Source organism: Dryas octopetala, chromosome 7, assembly GCF_963921425.1.
Source record: "Dryas octopetala chromosome 7, drDryOcto1.1, whole genome shotgun sequence".
In the NCBI taxonomy this organism is placed as follows: domain Eukaryota; kingdom Viridiplantae; phylum Streptophyta; class Magnoliopsida; order Rosales; family Rosaceae; genus Dryas; species Dryas octopetala.
The window spans coordinates 13,434,885-13,455,388 of NC_141372.1; positions in this window are offsets into that span (position 1 = coordinate 13,434,885).

Sequence of the window (20,504 nt, forward strand, 5' to 3'; positions counted from 1 at the left end):
TGGAGCTGGTTTGCCATTTTTTGGAGCTGCTATATGGTTTTTTGGAGCTGGTCTGCCATTTTTTGGTGCTGATCTGTAGTTTTTTGGAGCTGGTCAGCCTACTTTATAGTTTTTTGGTTTGTAATTGAATTGTTAATTTGGTTTTGGAGGTGGAGCTGAAGCTGGTCTGCAGTTGTTTGCTACTTTGCTTGTTTATTTTTTAATGGGTTTGTAATTATATAAGTTGGACAGTTGGTACTTGTAAATTTGGTTTATGTAGATTGTAGTAGTTAGCAAAAAAACATGGAAGTTGTCATATTTGAACATTTATAGGATATTATTATAGGATATTATTATCATTTCTCTTTAAACATTTAAATATATGTATTAATAAATGTAGATTACAGCTTTATTGAATGTACGATTACAGCAAAAGCTTTACAGGTTTTTGAATTACAAAACTACCTCAAAAATGGCCTTGAGTGAATGGAGTCAAGGCCCAAAACATGGCCCAAAATGTGGCCCAAAACATTGCCCAAAACATGGCCCAACATGTGTTCGGTCTAGGCCAATGTCCGAGCCGAGCCGACCGGATTCTTCGGTTGACCGGACATCAGTTTACCGGCTTGCCGGTCTCAGTTTCGGTTGCCATGGAGGCTTACCGGAGGGGTTCGGTTCGGTTACCGATCCGAACCCAACCCTAGCGCTTACAACATGAAATCCAGTTACCATTAGCACCATGGTATGAACAGTTCAGAACTCCACCCTCCTATTTCTTCATGAACAATACTTGGGTCACCCTTTGGGGGTACCTCAAGGTCATCCCACCCCCCCAAATTCAGATTTCGGCAATGTCGGCGCATAATCGGAACCGTTCACTTTTTAAATCATCTATTATAGATCTTCTCTACAAAAAATTAACTCAATCGGAAATATTTTGGTTGTATAACTATTGTCAATTAAATAGAAAAAATAGATGGTTTTCAATTAAAGAGTGATTTTTTTATCAAACCGTTGATTTTTTTTATTTAATCGACAACAGTTATATAACCAAACTATTTCCGATTGAGTTAATTTTTTATAGAGAAGATCTATAATAGATGATCTAAAAAGTGAACGGTTCTGATTATGCGCCGACATTGCCGAAATCTGAATTTGGGGGGGTGGGGTGACCTTGAGGTACCCCCAAGGAGTGACCCAAGTATTGTTCTTTCTTCATGTCATGCTTTCGACCCTACCAAAAATCCGGTTTTCTTTGGATAGCAGTCCAAAATTGTCGAGCAATCGAACATATCCTTTGTTTTGCCCTTGGGCTAGATGTGTTTGGTTTGGAAGAAAATCTCAGTAAGTTGGAGCAGGAAAGCCTATTAACATTAATGGAGATATTTCTAGCTAGGGGCAGTGGCAAATTAATTTATCCTCATTTATCTAAGCTACTCCCCATTATGACTCAATTTCGGGATGTATTTTGGACGTCTTTTGATGTATCATCATTCACTTGTATCAAATCAGTAGATATACGTATATCTACTACTGACTTTTCATATTAAGTTATGGGATTTTTTATTTATATTTTTTCTTGTTTGCCAAATCAGTTATCTTCAATCAGACAATTAAAGTATATAAAATAAAGGGATAGGAATATTAATTTTGACAAATACTTTAATAATCTTTTTGAGCCTTTAATAGCTAGTGGTCGATACTGGTTAACTCGTTCTATACCTTGTTAGAAGTGATCTAGAAGTTGGAATCTGCTCCCTAAATTTAAAAAATATATATATTAAATAAATTAAGTAACATTAGTGCTTGCCAAATATAGAAAGAGATCTCTTACCACTAGTTCTGAATTGTCAAACCCACCAAATTCACACCCTGATGTTTGCTTCAATCCACTTCTCAAATTTTTATAATACATAGCCTTGTTGGCATGACAAGGACTCAATCCGGCGCGGCCACTTCAATTCTAAGCCATCATCTACAATTTTCTAATTTGTTTTTAATTGGGTAATAAAGGACAGTTTGTTGTAAATATATTATTATGTATGGCTATTCCTGTAATTAGTTGTAGGGGCATTCTAGTAAATATTCAAAACCTAGTAAACCCTACCTCTATATAAGGATATTTATAAGATGAATGAAATTGACTGATCATATTCTCGCTGCCTCCTTTTTCCACAAACCCTAATTTCTATATACTTTTACAACACGTTATCAGCACAAAAAGCTCTTTGGATTGTGAATCGCCAAACGAAAGAGGATCATTATTCAATTTGTTCTTCAATCAAGTAGGTTTTATAAAACAATTTTATGTTCATGTTTTAAAACCTTTGATTGATTAAAAAAATCTCAATAAGGCATGAACCCTAAATTTATGTGATTGATTTATTTGGGATTATATATTTTATACATGTATTTGAGTTGAATGATTAAAATAAAAAGAGGAAGAATTTTCGGGTGATCGGAAAACCACCCCGCGCAGCAACACAGCTCGCACCGCTGCTAGGAGCAGCCATTCCTCGCTGCCTTGCGCTGCCAGCAGCAGCCACGCCTCGCTGCCTTGCGCTGCCAGCAGCAGCCCTCGCGCAGCCTTGCTGCCTCGCTGCCAGAAGCAGCCCTCGCGCAACCTTGCTGCCTCGCTTCCAGCAGCAGCGCCTCCTCCCGCGCGCAACACGTTGCTGCAGTGCCTCCCAGCAGTCAGCAACCCATCTGCCTTGCAGAGGTGCAGCCCAGCAGCGCCTCGCGCCCTTGCTGCCTTGCGCATCCTCGCTGCCTGCAGCAGCCCTTCGCACGCTGCCAGCAGCCAGCCAGCAACCCAACAAGCCCAAGGCCCAACTGGCCAGCAGCCCAAGCCCAGCCTCGCAGCGGCCCAGCCCACGCTGGCAGCCCAGCAGGCCTGCCACGCCGCTGCCACGTCAGCAGCCACGCGGACGCCACATCAGGCGCCACGTCAGTTGCCACGCAGGCAGCCAAGCTGCTGCCACGTCAGCGCCACGCAAGCGCTATATCATTGACACGTCAGCGCCACATCGTTGCCACTCCCACGCTGACACATGGCGAGCCTCCTGAAACTTTGTAAAAAGGTAATTTTAATTCTTGCCATGCCTGGGATTTGAACCCAGGACTTCTTGTGCACCACCTTGCACCTTAACCACTGTGCTGCTGATGGTTTATTGTTAGTATACAAACCATTTAATATATATACTCTAAATGCCAGAAACTTTTATTCAAACAATTTTGTGATATTTTTCTGTTGTACTTGGGTATATGAATATTTTACTTGTTTAAATTTTTGCACTAGAGTATATGTGTAGAAATTGCAGGTAATTAATGAACTAGTAGTTCATACATAAATATTGAACCTGTAGCTTCAATAATGCCGTATAAGGAACCTGAAGTTTCCTTCATAAATTCACCATACATGATAAAACCAGTAGATTTTACATATCTATACCATGTTATAGAACTTAAAGTTCTTATTTATTGCTTATGGATGTTATTGCCCAAAGCACTAATTATGATTATTTGTTCCTTTCAACCACAGAATGTCAAATCTCAACAAGCTTGATTTTGTCGCTTTGGAAGTTTCCGGAAGAAACTATCTAAAGTGGACTCAAGATGTTAAGCTTCATTTGATTGCCAAGAAGATAAGGTTAACAATCAATGCAGACAATGTTGTCGCAGAGTCCCTTAAGGCAAGTGCCATGATCTTCATTAGGAAATATATGAAGGAAGCACTCCAAGTTGAGTACCTCGCTGAAGAGGATCTACGAGCTCTTTGGGTTGCTCTGGAAGAGCGGTTTAACCATCATAAGACCATTTTCTTGCCTGAAGCAAGACATAACCGACAGAACATCCATTTTCAGGATTTCAAATCTGTGAATGAGTATAATTCGGAAATCTGCCGGATCTGGTCACTCCTCAAATTTGGTGGAGAAGAGCTCACCGAAGATGACCTATTGGAGAAGCCTTTTTCCACTTTTCCTATCTCCTGTTTGGTCCTGCAGTAACAATATAGGGAGATGAATTTTACTAAGTTCTCGGCATTGATCACTACTTTATTGTTCGCTGAAAAGAACAACAACTTATTATTGAGAAATGATCAAGTCCGACCTGTCGGTACTAAACTAGCACCTTGCCTGAAGCAAATGTTGTTGCTCATTGCGATGCAAACCGCAAAAGAAGATACCGAGGTCATGGAAAGGACGAAAAGTCCGATCGTCCGAGATATGGAAGGAAAGGTTCTCAGAGGAATGGCCCGTATGACCGAGGCCATCGTGGCCATGGCCCATGTGGTAGGAACCATGGTCTCTCGGCCTCAAGAACTCGAAATGAAAGGAACACTGGTCCGGCCCGTCGCCACCAGAACCAGAATTAGAATGATCTCTGTTACCGATGTGGAGGAACTGATCACTGGTCCGCACCTGCCGTGCACAGCGCAAGCTGTAGATGAGTATTACGCCAGTCGCGGAACTCGAGAGACCAATCTCGTTAAGAGATCATTTCCTATGGATACCACCCTAGAGGTCACTGATTTCCAGGCTGAATCTGGACACTTCGAGGACTAGAAACTCGATGACATGGATATGATCAGCACTTGTGCCGTACTTATTTTCTGAATAATGTTTCTTATTCAGATTATTTTGGTGATTTATGACTTGGATTATTTATTTTGAAAATTTGGTTATGCTCGAATATTATTTAATTCAATCAAGTTATTTTCATACATGTGATTCACTGAATTAAATTTATGAATAAGCATGTTTAGTGGGGAAGTTTGTTGTCTAGCAGACAGTGCTACTATGCACACCATACTCCAAGATCGGAAGTATTTTTCAAACTTATTGCTTACTCATACCTCTGTGACAATCATATCAGGCTAATCCAACCTGATAGAGGGCCATGGCAAAACCCATTTTTATGTTGTCCAATGGTACTAAATTACCATTAATGAGGCCTTTATTCTCCAAGTTCCAGAAGAACGTTGTTGAGTTTTAAGGATATTCGAGCCAACGGTTATCACGTTGAAATCACTGAGGAAAATGGAGTAGAATATCTTTGCATAACCTCCAATTTGTATGGCCAAAAGCGTACATTGGAGAAATTGAAATGCCTCTCGAGCGGTCTTTACATGATCACCGTTAGATCAATTGAGGCCAATCACATAGTTAACCAGAAGTTAACCAATTTGAGCAGTTTCTTGCTATGGTATGACCGGTTGGGATACCTAGGTCAAAGTATGATGCACTGTATCTTCAATTCATCACACGGGCATCCCCTTACTAATAAGGATCTTGTGTTTAGTAACACACTATGCCAAACTTGTTCGCTCAGAAAGTTGAATACTAGACCATCATATGCAAAGACTAATAAAGACTCCATCCTTTTCCTGCAAAGGATATAATGGGATATTTGTGGACCTATCTAACCACCATGCAGACCATTTAAATATTTCATGGTTTTAGTTAATGCATCGACAAAGTGATCACATGTTACATTATTGTCCACAAGAAACGCTGCTTTTGCTAAACTTGTAGCCCAGAAGGCTCACCACACGGATTATCCTATAAAGTCCAGAAGACTTGATAATGCCAGAGAGTTTACATCGAAAACTTTCGATGATTATTGCATGTCCCTTGGGATTAATGTTGAACATAGAGTTCCCCATGTTCACACCCAGAATGGTCTCGCAGAAGCATTCATTAATAGATTACAAATGATCGCACGAACCTTGGTTATGCGCACCAAGCTTCCAATTTTTGCGTGGGACTATGCAATCTTGCATGTAGCCATGTTGGTCCGGTTGAGGCCCACTGCTACCCAACCTTACTCCGCGTTACAGCTGGTGACTGGATACGAACCTGACGTTTCGTACTTACGCGTATTTGGGTATGCAGTTTACGTGCCAGTTGCGCCGCTACAACGTACCAAAATGGGTCCTCAACGAACGATGGGCATATATGTCGATTATGAATCCCCATCAATTATACGCTTTTGAGAGCCCTTGACAGGCGATCTCTTTACCGCCAGATTTGCAGATTGTCACTTTGATGAGACAGTCTTCCCGCTGTTATGGGGAGATAAGAACGTCACCGTTCCTGAAGAACGACGTGAATTGACGTGGAATGTCCCCACTATGTCTCATCTCGATCCCCGAACCGCACAATGTGATAACGAAGTGCGGAGAATTCTAGATCTACAGAGTATAACTCATAATATGCCAGATGCATTCTCTGATCTAGCTAAAGTGACGAGATCACATATACCTGCTGCAAACGTGCCTGCAAGGATATCCGTCCCCGAAGGACGTGTCGTCCCAGGAGGACGTGTCGTCCCAGATGGACGAGGTACAGCCATAGCGGCTAACCAGTCATATGTCCCTGCCCAGAAGTGAGGTTGACCACTAGGTTCGATGGATTCTTATCCCCGGAAGAGGATAAATTTGGTACAAACAAGTCCTCTTGACATCGCGATCTCAATCGATCCATCTCACGAAATAGTTTTGGATTATGGGTCCGTCCCAGAAGAGACGACGTTGGGGGACGCTCCAACGTTTGAACCCACTCCCGAGAACATAGAGATCTCTATAAATTATGCATGCTTGAGTGAGCTCTGGAATCGAAAAGAGATTATCATCGATGATATATTTGTATTCACGGTAGCTACCGAAATTATAACTAGCGATGACATCGAACCTCATTCCATTGATGAAATGTCAACGTCGAGACGACTGGCCAAAATGGAAAGAAGCAATCCAGGTTGAATTAGATTCCTTGACAAAGAAAAAGGTGTTTGGGCCTGTCGTTCCTACACCTTCCCCATGTTAAACCTGTAGAATTTAAATGGGTATTTGTAAGGAAGTATAATGAGAAAAACGAGATTGTAAGATACAAGGCTCGTCTAGTGGCGCAAGGATTTTTTCAACGCCCTGGGATTGATTACGAGGAAGAGTATTCCCCCGTAATGGACGTCATAACGTTCCGCTGCCTTATCAGTTTGGTAATTTCTGAAAAACTGAGTATGCAGCTTATGGATGTGGTCACTGCTTATCTCTATGGGGATCTTGATACAGAGATATATATGAAAGTTCCCGAAGGACTTAAGACACCCGATGCAAATAGTTCCAGACCACGGAACACGCTTTCCCTTAGTTTGAGGCATTCACTTTATGGATTGAAACAATCCGGACGGAGGTGGTATAACCGTCTAAGTGAGTATTTGATCGGGATGAGATATGTGAATAATGTTCTATGCCCTTGCGTGTTTATTAAGAACAAGTTTCGGGTTTGCTATTGTAGTTGTTTATGTCGATGACATGAATCTAATTGGTACTCCTGAAAAGATCAAGGAAACAACTAAACACCTGAAGTTGGAATTTGAGATGAAAGATCTTGGGAGAATGAATTTATGTCTCGGCCTGGAGCTCGAGCACCATGCAGATGAAATTCTAGTCCATCAATCGAATTACATTCAGAAGATGTTAAGGCACTTTAATGAGGATAAAGCGAAGCCTTCTAGCACGCCTATGATCGTCCGTAGTCTAGATCCTAAGAAGGATCCGTTTCGTCCCGCAGATGATAACGAAGAGATATTGGCACCAGAAGTCCTATATCTAAGTGCAATAGGCGCATTATTGTACTTGGCTCAATGTACTAGACCGGACATCTCATTCGCTGTGAACTTGTTAGCTAGATATAGCTCTGCACCAACACGCTGCCACTGAAATGGTATAAAAGACATTTTCCGCTACCTTAGAGGCACGACGAATATGAGCTTATTCTATCCTTACACATCAAGGAATGGATCGAACCCCCTCGATCCTCGGAATAATGCCCGCCTTGTTGGATATGCTGACGCAGGGTATCTATCAGACCCGCATAAGGCGCGTTCCCAAATTGGTTATGTCTTTACCATTAGGAATACAACAATATCTTAGAGGTCTACGAAACAGACCCTTGTTGCTACCTCTTTGAATCATGCTGAGATTCTAGCCCTTCACGAAACAGTTCGTGAATGTATATGGCTAAGAGCAGTTTCCAAACATGTTCGAAGTATGTGTGGGCTGAATTCCACCACTGATGAACCAATAATTATCTATGAGGATAATGTCACTTGCATCCAGCAAATGAAGACGAGTTTCATCAAAGGAGACAACACCAAGCATATTGCACTGAAGTTCTTCTTCAATCAACAGCAACAAGAGCATCAGATGATTGAAGTCAAGCAGATCCGATCTCAAGACAACCATGCAAACCTCTTCACCAAGTCACTGCCAAAGTCCACGTTCTTGATGCATGTTCGAGGTATTGGTTTGCGTAGATTGGCTGATTTACCTAGTATGTAGTCTTCAGGGGGAGTCGACATCAGGGGGAGTATCCTGAAACATATTCACTTGACCATCGTGTAGTCTTTTGTTCTTCGTCCAGGGTTATTTTCTCCCACTGGGTTTTGTTACCTGGCAAGGTTTTAATGAGGCACATCTTGGCATGGTCACCCTACTCATACTACATCCTGAAGATGTGTTGATCTGATATATATGCATTTGCTCATCTTTTCCCTTCGACCACGGGTTTTTCCCGTTGGGTTTACCGGGCAAGGTTTTGGTGTAGCAATTCTAATGCACCCCGCTCCCACAGCCATACTATCTGCTTATGATCCAGAAAATATGACTTCACCTACTTTCGAGGTTCTGATGCGACTACTTCACACTCACGTGCGTTGCACTCTTTTTCCTTCGACCAAGGTTGTTTTTGTTCCCACAGGGTTTTTATTACTTGACAAGGTTTTAACGAGGCAACTTAGAAGTGCATAGCAGAGACAACACTAATGACATGGAATATCCAAGGGGGAGTGTTGTAAATATATTATTATGTGTGGCTATTCCTGTAATTAGTTGTAGGAGCATTCTAGTAAATATTCAAAACCTTGTAAACCCTACCTCTATATAAGGATATTTATAAGATGAATGAAATTGACTGATCATATTCTCTCTGCCTCCTTTTTCCACAAACCCTAATTTCTACATACTTTTACAACACAGTTTTAATTATAATTAACTTCAACCCAAAGTGAGACTCGTAATTTGGTTGCTTCTCATGATCAACTTAGAATTATACTATATCTGAAGACAAGACAAGGTCCAAGGATTAGAAAGTTAAGAAGTCAAAAAGTTGGTTTTTATTTTAAATTAAGGCCAATAGCTACCGCAGAAGAAGAGATCGAATTGGATTATCACCATTCATGGATTAATTCTTATATAAATACCATGGAACTGTCTGTCCTCTGTATAGTTGTAGTAGTAGTAGAAGCAGCTACTCAATCAACAATGGCACAGTGTTTTGAGAAATACCTTACTGATCGAGGCAGATATATCCACAAGATTGTCATCAGTTCCGATACCAATTTATTTATCTGGGAGAATAGAATAGAATATGCATATATATGCATCAGCTGTTCCAATCCAAGTGTTGAAAATGTTAACCCTGGCGTTTGTCTTATTTTACTTTCTTTCTTTGTATCTCCCTTTCTTTTATTATTAATTTTGTCTAATCCAGCAGGATATGTGCATATGTTGTCAACAATTAATAAAGTAAATAAGGAAGATATATATAGCACTATCGAATTTTCTACTACGTAAGGAATAAATAGGGTATGGATTTTAAGGTCGTGGAGAATGGAGACTAGTTATACTTGGTGGACCAACCGGCCATTAAAGTAATTAACGTCCTTTCTGCTTAGCTATTAAGAGGTCCAAACCGTATAATAAAAGTTGCTCAAAATATTTAGCAAACAAATAAAGTTGCTCAAGATTTTGTAGGTCCCATATGTACGTGCATGGCCATGGGACAAAAGCCATGCACGAAGCCCATGACAGATCGAGTATTCCCATGTTGTACTACTATACCGGCCACTAGCTACAAAGTAAATTGTACCAAAGTCTAATTTTGCAGGTGAAGAGCACTGGCCCAGCTCTATTAATAGCATTGTCAAACTATTTGGGTAATATATAAGAGATGCTGGAGAGGAATAAATGCGCTATGCAAACTTTGTAACAATGGCTTATCTAAATGCCCCAAACTCACAAAACCTCAAACCCTCTCTTAACTTATTTGTACACAAAAATTGAGTGTACGTAACCTATTCGATCACTTTTCTTTAGATGTATATAGGTATATACGTAAAAATTTCACATTTAATTTAAAAAATAAGTTTTATTATACTTTATTTATCTGAACTTTGAGCTCAATTTCACTTCACCACCTAAAAAATAAATTGTCAATTTACTACCTAAATTAAAAATTTGTTGCAATGTACTAACTCTGGCTCATTTTATCTAATTTTTTGTTAAAAATAAGGATGTTTTGGTCTTTTCAAGTCATATTTTTATTGTGTCAAAGCAAGTAAAGTGTAACAAATCATTTTTTCTAACAATAGGAACTTGAAAAAGACCAAAACACTCTTATTTTTAACAAAAGTTTAGACAAAATTAGCCAAATGTGGTACATTGTAACAAATTTTTAATTCAGGTGGTAAATTGACATAATTTTTTTTTTTTAGGCGGTGAAGTGAGATTGAGTCCAAAATTCAGGTAAGTAAAATGTAAAAAAGCCTAAAAAATTAATGTATTCACATTCCATTTTTGCCATCACACCTATATATATTACTAACATGAAATTTGATAATTAACAAATATACAAATGTAATTAACTTTTTGTTCTCTTGTCATATATATATATATATATAGTACATATTAAATTATATGAGCGATTGAGTATTTGACTTTTTATAACTATTTGTCATATCTATACTATTATTATAATAACATAGTTTATCAATTAATTGTTATAGAAGTGCTGACTTAAGAGACTGTAACTTTTTATTTATATATTTTTATATGATATATTTTTTATTAAGTTAGGTGTGGTGTCGACAACGAAACCTCAATACTCTTTTTATATAAAATTAATTCGTTTCAACTTTAATGGTTAATCTTTAGATCGAATTGATTATTTTAAGGTATATGGTATATATTATTTGAGACATCTGTACGTGTGTGGCCGAACGCTTAATAATTTGATATTAGAGCTTGCTAGGCCAGTGGTTTTCATCTTCAAAATTAGGTTATGGTACACTATACTTTCTTATAGCAAAGACAGAATCAAAGAAAAGAAGAAAGGTATTATTATATTAAGCGCCTACAACATGGGAGTGCTCTGTCATGGGACCTCGAAAATCTTGAGAAACTTTGCACCGGCCTATCTAACACGTACTAGCGGCGGCTTGGTATACCTCAACTTATTTATGTTGAGGTATACCCTATTGGGGCCCACATGAGTCGTTTTGTGTCGATCCGAACCGTTCAATTTTTACATCTCCATTGATAGATCATCCTTGCAAAAAATTAGCCAATTCGGAAATCATTTGCCTATCTAACTTTGATCAAATAAATGGACGAACAAAATATTTTCGATAAAACCGTTCATTTGTTTGATCAAAGTTAGATAGGCAAATGATTTCCGATTTGGCTAATTTTTTGCAAGGATGATCTATCAATGAAGATGATCCTTGCGAACGGTTCGGATCGACACAAAACGACTCGTGTGGGCCCCAATAGGGTATACCTCAACATAATTAAGTTGAGGTATACCTCAATAGAAGGAGCCTGTATATATATATATATCAACATGATTTACTTTATTAATTTCTACCAACATATGCATCCGCTTGATCATTAGACAAGTAATTAATTTTTAAAGAAAGAAAGAAAGTAAACTGTAAACTGTAAAGACAAGAGACAAACAACAAGTTGAACATTTGGAATTTGGAATTTGGATGGATGAAGGCCATTCTTTGCTTAGTCCCCTTTACCAATCAGATCTAGAGATGGAATTAATTATGAATATAAAGTTTTTGAGTGATGGAATTAATTAACAAATCCAGCCATATTAAAAGAATACTTCATAAATGAACATGAAAAACAACAAGGGAGCACTAACGTGGTGCTAATTAACACATAATTCAAACATGTTCGCAAGGCAAAGTAGTAGTGACACTACAATTAATACATACATATATATATATATATCGATCGATCTAAACATCAACCCAGTGACCCTCGGCATTCAACTTTTGTGCTCTAATTCTGAATTGGGTTCCTCTGAAATGGTTTGCCTCTGAATGAAAAATGACCTTATCACCAACTTTGAGCCCTTTGTGATTGACAAATCTCAGCCAACCCTCTCCTTGAAGAACGGGCTTCCGGTAGAGCCCTTTCTTCCGAATGGAACAGCAGAATTCCCAGTAAAACCCAAGTCCGTCTGTAGTCTCAAACTGGACCTCATGACCTCCTTCAAATGGAGGCAGAATCCCAAGCCATTCGATTGGAACAGACAATCTGGTCGATGCATCTGTCTCAGTCAGGTATTTCTCAAAACATTGTGCCATAAGTGCTAGCTGCTAGTGCTCGCTGCTATGGCCTGCTACTACTACAACTAGATAGCCTAGGAATATATACAGGACAGACAGTTGATGGTCTTTACTATTATGTTATATATAGGACATAGAGTTGATGATCTTTATTATTATCTTATTATTAAGAATCATTGAATAGATCATGATAATTAATCCAATATATTAATTGGTGACTTAAAAATATATCAATTGTCACTTTAGGCGGTCCTTGCCATATTTCTTGTATTGGTCCCATGCATATATGATACTACTATACAAAACTAGCAGCCTAGGTATCTATTAAAGGAAAGCATGCGGAACCATATATTTGAGAGCACCAAAACTTAATGCTTTTACTGAACTGTCATTAATTACTCTATTTATAATAGTACAATCAGGTATCATAAACAAACTATACAACTTAAGTGATAACAACAAGCCACACATGAGATAACCATCTACACATGGGATAACTCAGTGAAGTGCTCGCAATACACCAAAAGATGAGGATAGGGAGAAATGCTTATCTTTATATATATATATATATATATATATATATAGGACAGGCAATTCATGGTCATTACTATTATATTATTATTAAGAATCATTGAATTTATCATGATAATTCATCCAATATATTTTTCTTCTTCCTTGACCCTATAACTTGTAAAGGCTAGCCGCACGTGTGATTAGCTTGAACTTGAGAAGCTTACCATCCCATGAATCATCAATCAAAAGAAAAAAAAAGGTACATTGATTTTAACTATTAAATTTCAATAACTTTTTAGTTTAGATATCAAAATTAAATAGCATTTTAGATTAAGTACTAGTTGAAAAGTCAAACAAAATAATAAAGTAAAAGGTATTAGAATTTACAAATATTACATCATATGCCACTACAATAAAAAAAAATAATATTACATCACAAATATTACATTAATTTATACTATATTATATTAAAAAAAAAATCAATCCAGTCACAACTTAACTGTGACTGTCTTGGTAAATTAAAAAAGACAACTCACACCACTATACTATATATTATTTTGAGTAAAAGTATTGTTTTGACCTCTATTTATACTATATTGTAGTATAATTTTTTTTAAAAAAATTCAATTAAGTCACAATTTAACTATGAGTCTATGACTGTTTCACAACTTAGATATGACTGTCGTTCAGTCACAACTAAATTTGAAGTTGTGAGTGTCGTGTAGTTACAACTAAATATGAAGTTGAGACAATATTAGCAAATTTTCAAGATAATATAAAAGCTTCAAGGGCAATTTTGTCAAAACATTATAAATTTTAACTAACACCCATCATATGTGGGCTAAATAATAAAAATGTCAAATGGAAAAGACTTAAATCAAAGAGGCCAACATATTTGTGACCTAATCTAAAAAACTATATTTATATTTGGTAATTCAATTGAAATATTATATAGTCTTCATGTTATACCAAAAATTATTAATATTTGATATTTAATCCTAATTTTCTAAAGAAAAAAGTCCTCACTTTGAATTGCGTTGAAGTTTTATTTAATAACCAAGAATAATCAATTAATATTGATTTTATGTTGTAGGCCTGTCAGCAGTAGCGCAGCCACTATAAGGCCTGAAAGTGGCCCTGGGCCCAGTTTGTTAAACTTAATTCTTATTACATGGTTTAAGTATTACAGTTAATTAGAAATATGTCTAATTTCAAAGGATCATTCAGATTAAAATAACATAGTTTATCAATTAATTGTTATAGAAGTGCTGACTTAAGAGACTGTAACTTTTTATTTATATATTTTTATATAATATATTTTTTATTAAGTTATGTGTGGTGTCGACTACGAAACCTCAATACTTCTTTTTATATAAAATTAATTCGTTTCAAGTTTAATGGTTAATCTTTAGATCGAATTGATTATTTTAAGGTATATGGTATATATTATTTTAGACATCTGTACGTGTGTGGCCGAACGCTTAATAATTTGATATTAGAGCTTGCTAGGCCAGTGGTTTTCATCTTCAAAATTAGGTTATGGTACGCTATACTTTGTTATATATATATAGCAAAGACAGAATCAAAGAAAAGAACAAAGGTATTATTATATAGCAAAGACAGAATCAAAATTAGGTTATGGTACGCTCTGTCATGGGCTTCATGCATGGGACTTTCAAAATCTTGAGAAACTTTGCACCGGCCTATCTAACACGTACTAGCAGCTGCTTAGGAAATATATATATATATATATATATATATATATATCAACATGATTTACTTTATTAATTTCTACCAACATATGCATCCGCTTGATCATTAGACAAGTAATTAATTTTTAAAGAAAGAAAGAAAGTAAACTGTAAACTGTAAAGACAAGAGACAAACAACAAGTTGAACATTTGGAATTTGGAATTTGGATGGATGAAGGCCATTCGTTGCTTAATTAGTCCCCTTTACCAATCAGATCTAGAGATGGAATTAATTATGAATATCAAGTTTTTGAGTGATGGAATTAATTAACAAATCCAGCCATATTAAAAGAACACTTCATAAATGAACATGAAAAACAACAAGGGAGCACTATATATATTGGTGCTAATTAACACATAATAAAAACATGTTTGCAAGGCAAAGTAGTAGTGACACTACAATTAATACATACATATATATCGATCGATCTAAACATCAACCCAGTGACCCTCGGCATTCAACTTTTGTGCTCTAATTCTGAATTGGGTTCCTCTGAATATACGCACCTGATCCGAACGTTCAGTTTCCACCTCTGATCTCTCGGCCATGTTGCTTCATTCCCTAATTTTTTAGGATAAATTCTCATCTTTTTACCTCATCCCCTTCTAGAGTATAGAATGGGCTTAATGGAGACGCTATGTTAGAGTTTAACTCTGAGATTTTAGATTTAACTTTACCACATATGATTAAGACACATAAATTTCGTGCCATCATATGGCACAAAATCTTTACCCTTTATTAAAACTGTACGTTTGAAAATTTTCTGAAAAACTAGTCATAAGTTCTTCTCTCCATCAGAACAATACGTAGAGTCATTATATTCATTATTAAACTTGTTGAGAAGACGAAATGTAATCAAAGTATATCTTTCTTTTATCATTGGTTGAATCCATCAAGTGTAGGAAATGGAATACAATTAAGCTGCAGAAAACATTTCAATTCATGATTCATGTCATTTTCAAAAATAATAATATGAAAAAGGAAATTCAGAAAAAAAATAATAATAATAATGCGTGTCACCCACATACTAATTAGGTGCATTACTGCACAATACACAGAAGCTAGCCGTCCGCTATGAGGACCACATGCATGCTTGATAACAAGATAAAAAACATAAAATAAAATAAACGAATATATATTTGAAGAAAAATAGTCAAATGCATAATAGCTAGAAAAATAGTCAAATGCATAGTAGCTGGATTCGACCATAATATTCATTAGGCATTAATTTAGGCTATTGTCATTAATTAATTACCAGATTGATCAAGATAAGCTCTCAAATGGACTACCATTGTCATAATATATAAATAATGATACTACTTAATAATAATTGCACTACAAGCGCTCAAACTAGTGTCCGACAATCTAGAACAACCTCACTTCTACTATTAACGATAACGTAAAGCCGTAAACAATCAAACAATGCCATTTCAGACCAACCAAATATTGTCTTGATGCCCAAGTTTAGTAGCAAACAATGATTTATTAATTTGGAAATGATTTTTTGTCTCAATTTTGTGCCTTAATTTGGTATTTCAATGTGATGTGGCAAATTTAAATAATACACATAATTAATTATTTAGGTCTTCTTTTTAAAAAAAATGCCAGATCTAGAACCCATACAACCACCCGGCTCGGTTGCAAAAAACCGGTACCAAGCCGATCCTGGTTGTAACACTTTGGATTTGTCAATCCTATAGTGTGTTGACACATATTTTTCAAAATTCTTTTGTAACTAAAAAGCTTAAGGTTTCTTAAAAGAAATGAAGTTTCTTTTGTCTTTCGTGTAACTAACCTATATCATTAGAGGTTTAGAGTTGAGCTCTAGTATCTTAAGTGTGAATTTGGCGATTATCAAATTGGAATTAATTTTTTAAAACTAAATTTATTGGAGTTGAATTTTTCTGAAGAATAATTTATTATTTTGAGGTTACAGGAAATTAGGATTAATTATTACGAATCCGTAGGAATTTTAGAGGAATTATTTAAAGTCTCAAGCTATTTTTGATGAATTTACGAAGTTTGGAGAAAATAGAAAAATATACTTTGAAAAGAAATTAATTTGGTTGCTGACTGGACTGACACGCGACGCGATTAGTCTAAATGTGTTGAAGCGGCATTGACTAGGCGAAGGCAGGCGAGCTCATGCTGAGCTCCGTAGTACGCGTCACACCCAATTTCTTCTTGCGTTTTAATGGTTTTCAATTTACCTAATTTTTTGCAAGGATGATCCTTGTATATAGACTTAAAAAATAAATGGCTTCAATCTTCAAATTACAATGCGGAGTGGGTCCCACAAGCCATACTTCATCATGTTTAAGTTGAAGTATACCTCAAAGGAAGGGGCCTCAGTCCTTCTCTAGTGCAGATGCCCGCAATTTTTTTTTCACGACTTTCCAGCGTCGAGCGCTTGGTAGTGCCATTTTCTTCTTCTTCTGAGCGCTCGGCATTGGTTTGTCGGCTTTATATTAGGTTTTAATTTCTGGATTTTGGGAAGCTCAAAATCCCGAAATTAAAACCTAACATGCAGCCTCCACAAGCACCATTATATACCTCAGGAGTGTATGGGGTGAATCGTCGGAGAAGTACTCACAAAAATCGGTGGAGGAAGCGATGCCAAGCGCTTGTTGCAGCACTCGGCTGTTATAAAAATTGGATTATTGAACGCTCGGCGACGAGAATCTGCAAAAAAAAATATATATATATATATATATGGACCCATTCACCCTAGAGAAAAACTGTATATATATATATATATAGTTAATTATACTTACACCCCCTGAGGTTTATCGTCTTTTCACATATATCCTCTGGAGTTTCAAAAATTACACATACACCCCCTGAGGTTTCAAAACTATTGCATAGAACCCCCTATAAGAGAAAAAAATAAATAAACAAAAAAAAAAATATTTGTATTGAGGTTGGACCTTACACCTTGAGTAATCTTATTAGGCCATTTCACTCCTTAGCATGTTTTTTTGTATAATTTCTTATCATTTTTCATCTCATATAGGGGGTTATATGCAACAGTTTTGAAACCTCATGGGATGTAAGTGTAATTAACTCTATATATATATATATATATCAATATGTATATGCAATACATTGTATATAAATGCAAAGTACACATTGCAAATAAATAAGGTCAAAAAGCAAGGGAAAGATTTTGATGGCTTCATTTCACATATTGATGAATCTCCCCTAATGGATTTACTAAACCAGCACCAAAATGTGGCATTAGAAAAGCAATGAAACACCTACAACTTGGTCATTGTAAGTTTGTAACACAACTGAGAGATACGATACCTTCAGGTGAAATTATAATATGTTTTGCCCAAATATTGGCTAACAGGAACCAGATTTCCTCTAACTCCTATGTCACTAATCACTAGAAAAGTTGGAACCCTTTCACGTTGGAATCAAAGAATTCTTCTTCCAAAGCAGAGCCTCCAGCTTAACTCCATCTTGAACAGGGACACCACTTCATCTATAAACATTGCACCTCAACGTTGAAAATGACCCACGAGATTCAATTTTTCTCAGAATTACCCCAGATTCCCAACTCTTTTCCAAAGGAAGAGCACTTGAAGGAAAGATTCACTTCATTCGTCTCCTCCTATCCCTGTCTCTTTCTCTGCCTCTTTCACTTCATATTGAAGTTGAAAAGAGGATTCCCTCTACCTTTCTCCATAATAGCTTGGTCAAAGGCATACCCGCCATCCGAACATACAAAGCCATGTATCAATCACATGGTGGAGGTGATCATCCTTTGGTGGAACAACCGTTATATCAGGAACATTTGGAGTAAGAACCTATTTACCAAAGAGATCCAAAGTAAGAATGGCAAGATTATTAGGAAACAAAAAATGCCAACAATAAAGGAACTAGTTAACATACCAATTCAGAATTCTGACTAGGGACAGAAGTGATAGGCGGGCCTGATGGACCAGACAAGATTACAGTGTCACCCTGTCAACAAAACAATGTAATGTTAGTTGCAATGATCCATGTGAACTCTTAATTGATGCTGAGAACGTCAAATCATTTCTAAGCACATAGTTAGCCTGAAAGCATCAAATTCATAAAAAGTGTTCAACATATGCATACAGTTTACAGCTACAAGTTAATATGGTAAAAAATGAAACAAACCTCCTTACTACTAATGGCCATATCATATGGCTATCAGGAAAAGGAGGTATGAAACATATAAACTAGAAAATACGAGCTGCTTACGAGCTTTTCGAGCCGAACATACTAAAGCTCAAGCTTGACTTGTTTCTTAAACGTGCGAGCCTCCGCTTGGCATGTTTTTTTACGAGCCGAGCTTAAACGAACCAAGCTCAAGCTGAACTTGATACGAACTCGAGCTATATCGAGCCGATTTACAGCCCTAGCCATATGTCCTGGAGGGGGCAGGTAGAGCTTGGGATGGGAGAGCTACAGACTTACCCCACCCAATCTTCAACTCATAATCATAAACAACCACCCCTAAACATGAAAAACAACTCAGATTCGCATTGCAGGCAATATCTTATAAGGGAATCCCTCAATTGTGTGGTAATCGCAATATAACCAAACCTTGCATTTCATCCTTCGCCGCCTGTCCATCAGCTCTATTCATGAAAGCCACAAAGCCACAATTTCTTTGAAGCCTTCACTCCTCCTCTGTCCTAGGCCACATTATTTTCACACTAGCAATAGGCCCAAATCTTCCAAACGTTCGCAGAAGAAAATTTTCGTCAACCGAGACATATCAAGAATAATATGATAACGAACAGATCACTAGGTAAAAAAGTTCTCCAAAAAGACCAAACCTTTGGTGAAAGATTTCCAACATGTAGATTAGTAGTTTGTGGATCACCATCATCAAATGATCAAGAAGCTTTCCACTTGGATCAAATTCATCAGGCAGTTCATCAAACCGACTAGATGGCTGAAAAAGAATGACCTTAGTGAATATATGTTTTTAAACAACATTGATGCAAAGAGAAAGCATATGATGTACAAGATAAAAGATATAAATTACTTTTATAGAATAGAGATGTAATAAAACACAAATCAGAAATTTGTTTGATGACGACAAAGAATTTTAGTGCATAGATAACAAATAACACCATACACAAATAAGATGCCGATCGAAGTGTATTTGCATGTATTCACTAAATCTAAATCTACTCAGATAGACTTGCTCAAATGCTGCAAAATAAACCAAACAAGATATATTGAGAACTGAAAATGTCATTTAACCAACTCATAACACCTATATCATCCAAATCATCTTTCCTAGAAGATCAAAAACCAGTTCATACAGGGAAACACATACCACTGAAGACTCGTTGTGGCGCCCATCACGCCAATGCTTCAGCTCCTCCATAAAATGATCTATGTTTCGAGACTTCCCCTTTTTTCTTTCTCCTTCGGCTTTTCCTCCTCCCTCTACAATGTGTAATGGACAAGATTTAGAACTAATATGCCAGGAAATTCACTTTTAAAAACTACAAAGTGTTCCACTATTATCATTGCCCCTATGAATCTATGATATATGTTTTTCCTTTTTTGATAACCAGGTGTATTATATGGCCCCCAAAAAATAAGGGTTATGTAGTTTTTATCAAAAATTTAATCCGGAGATTGTCAAAGTATTTATTGGCTCATATTAGTTGTCACCTTTCCCAACACTTTGCAAGGTGGCCTGATTGTTATGGCATTGGGGTTTTTGGCTATGGGGTTGTTTTGATGTGGGGTTTTTTTTTGGGATTTTACAGGGTGGGATTATTTCATTAATATGAGGGGGTAGAGATATTATGTAATTCAATTTCGATTTGGTAATATCAATA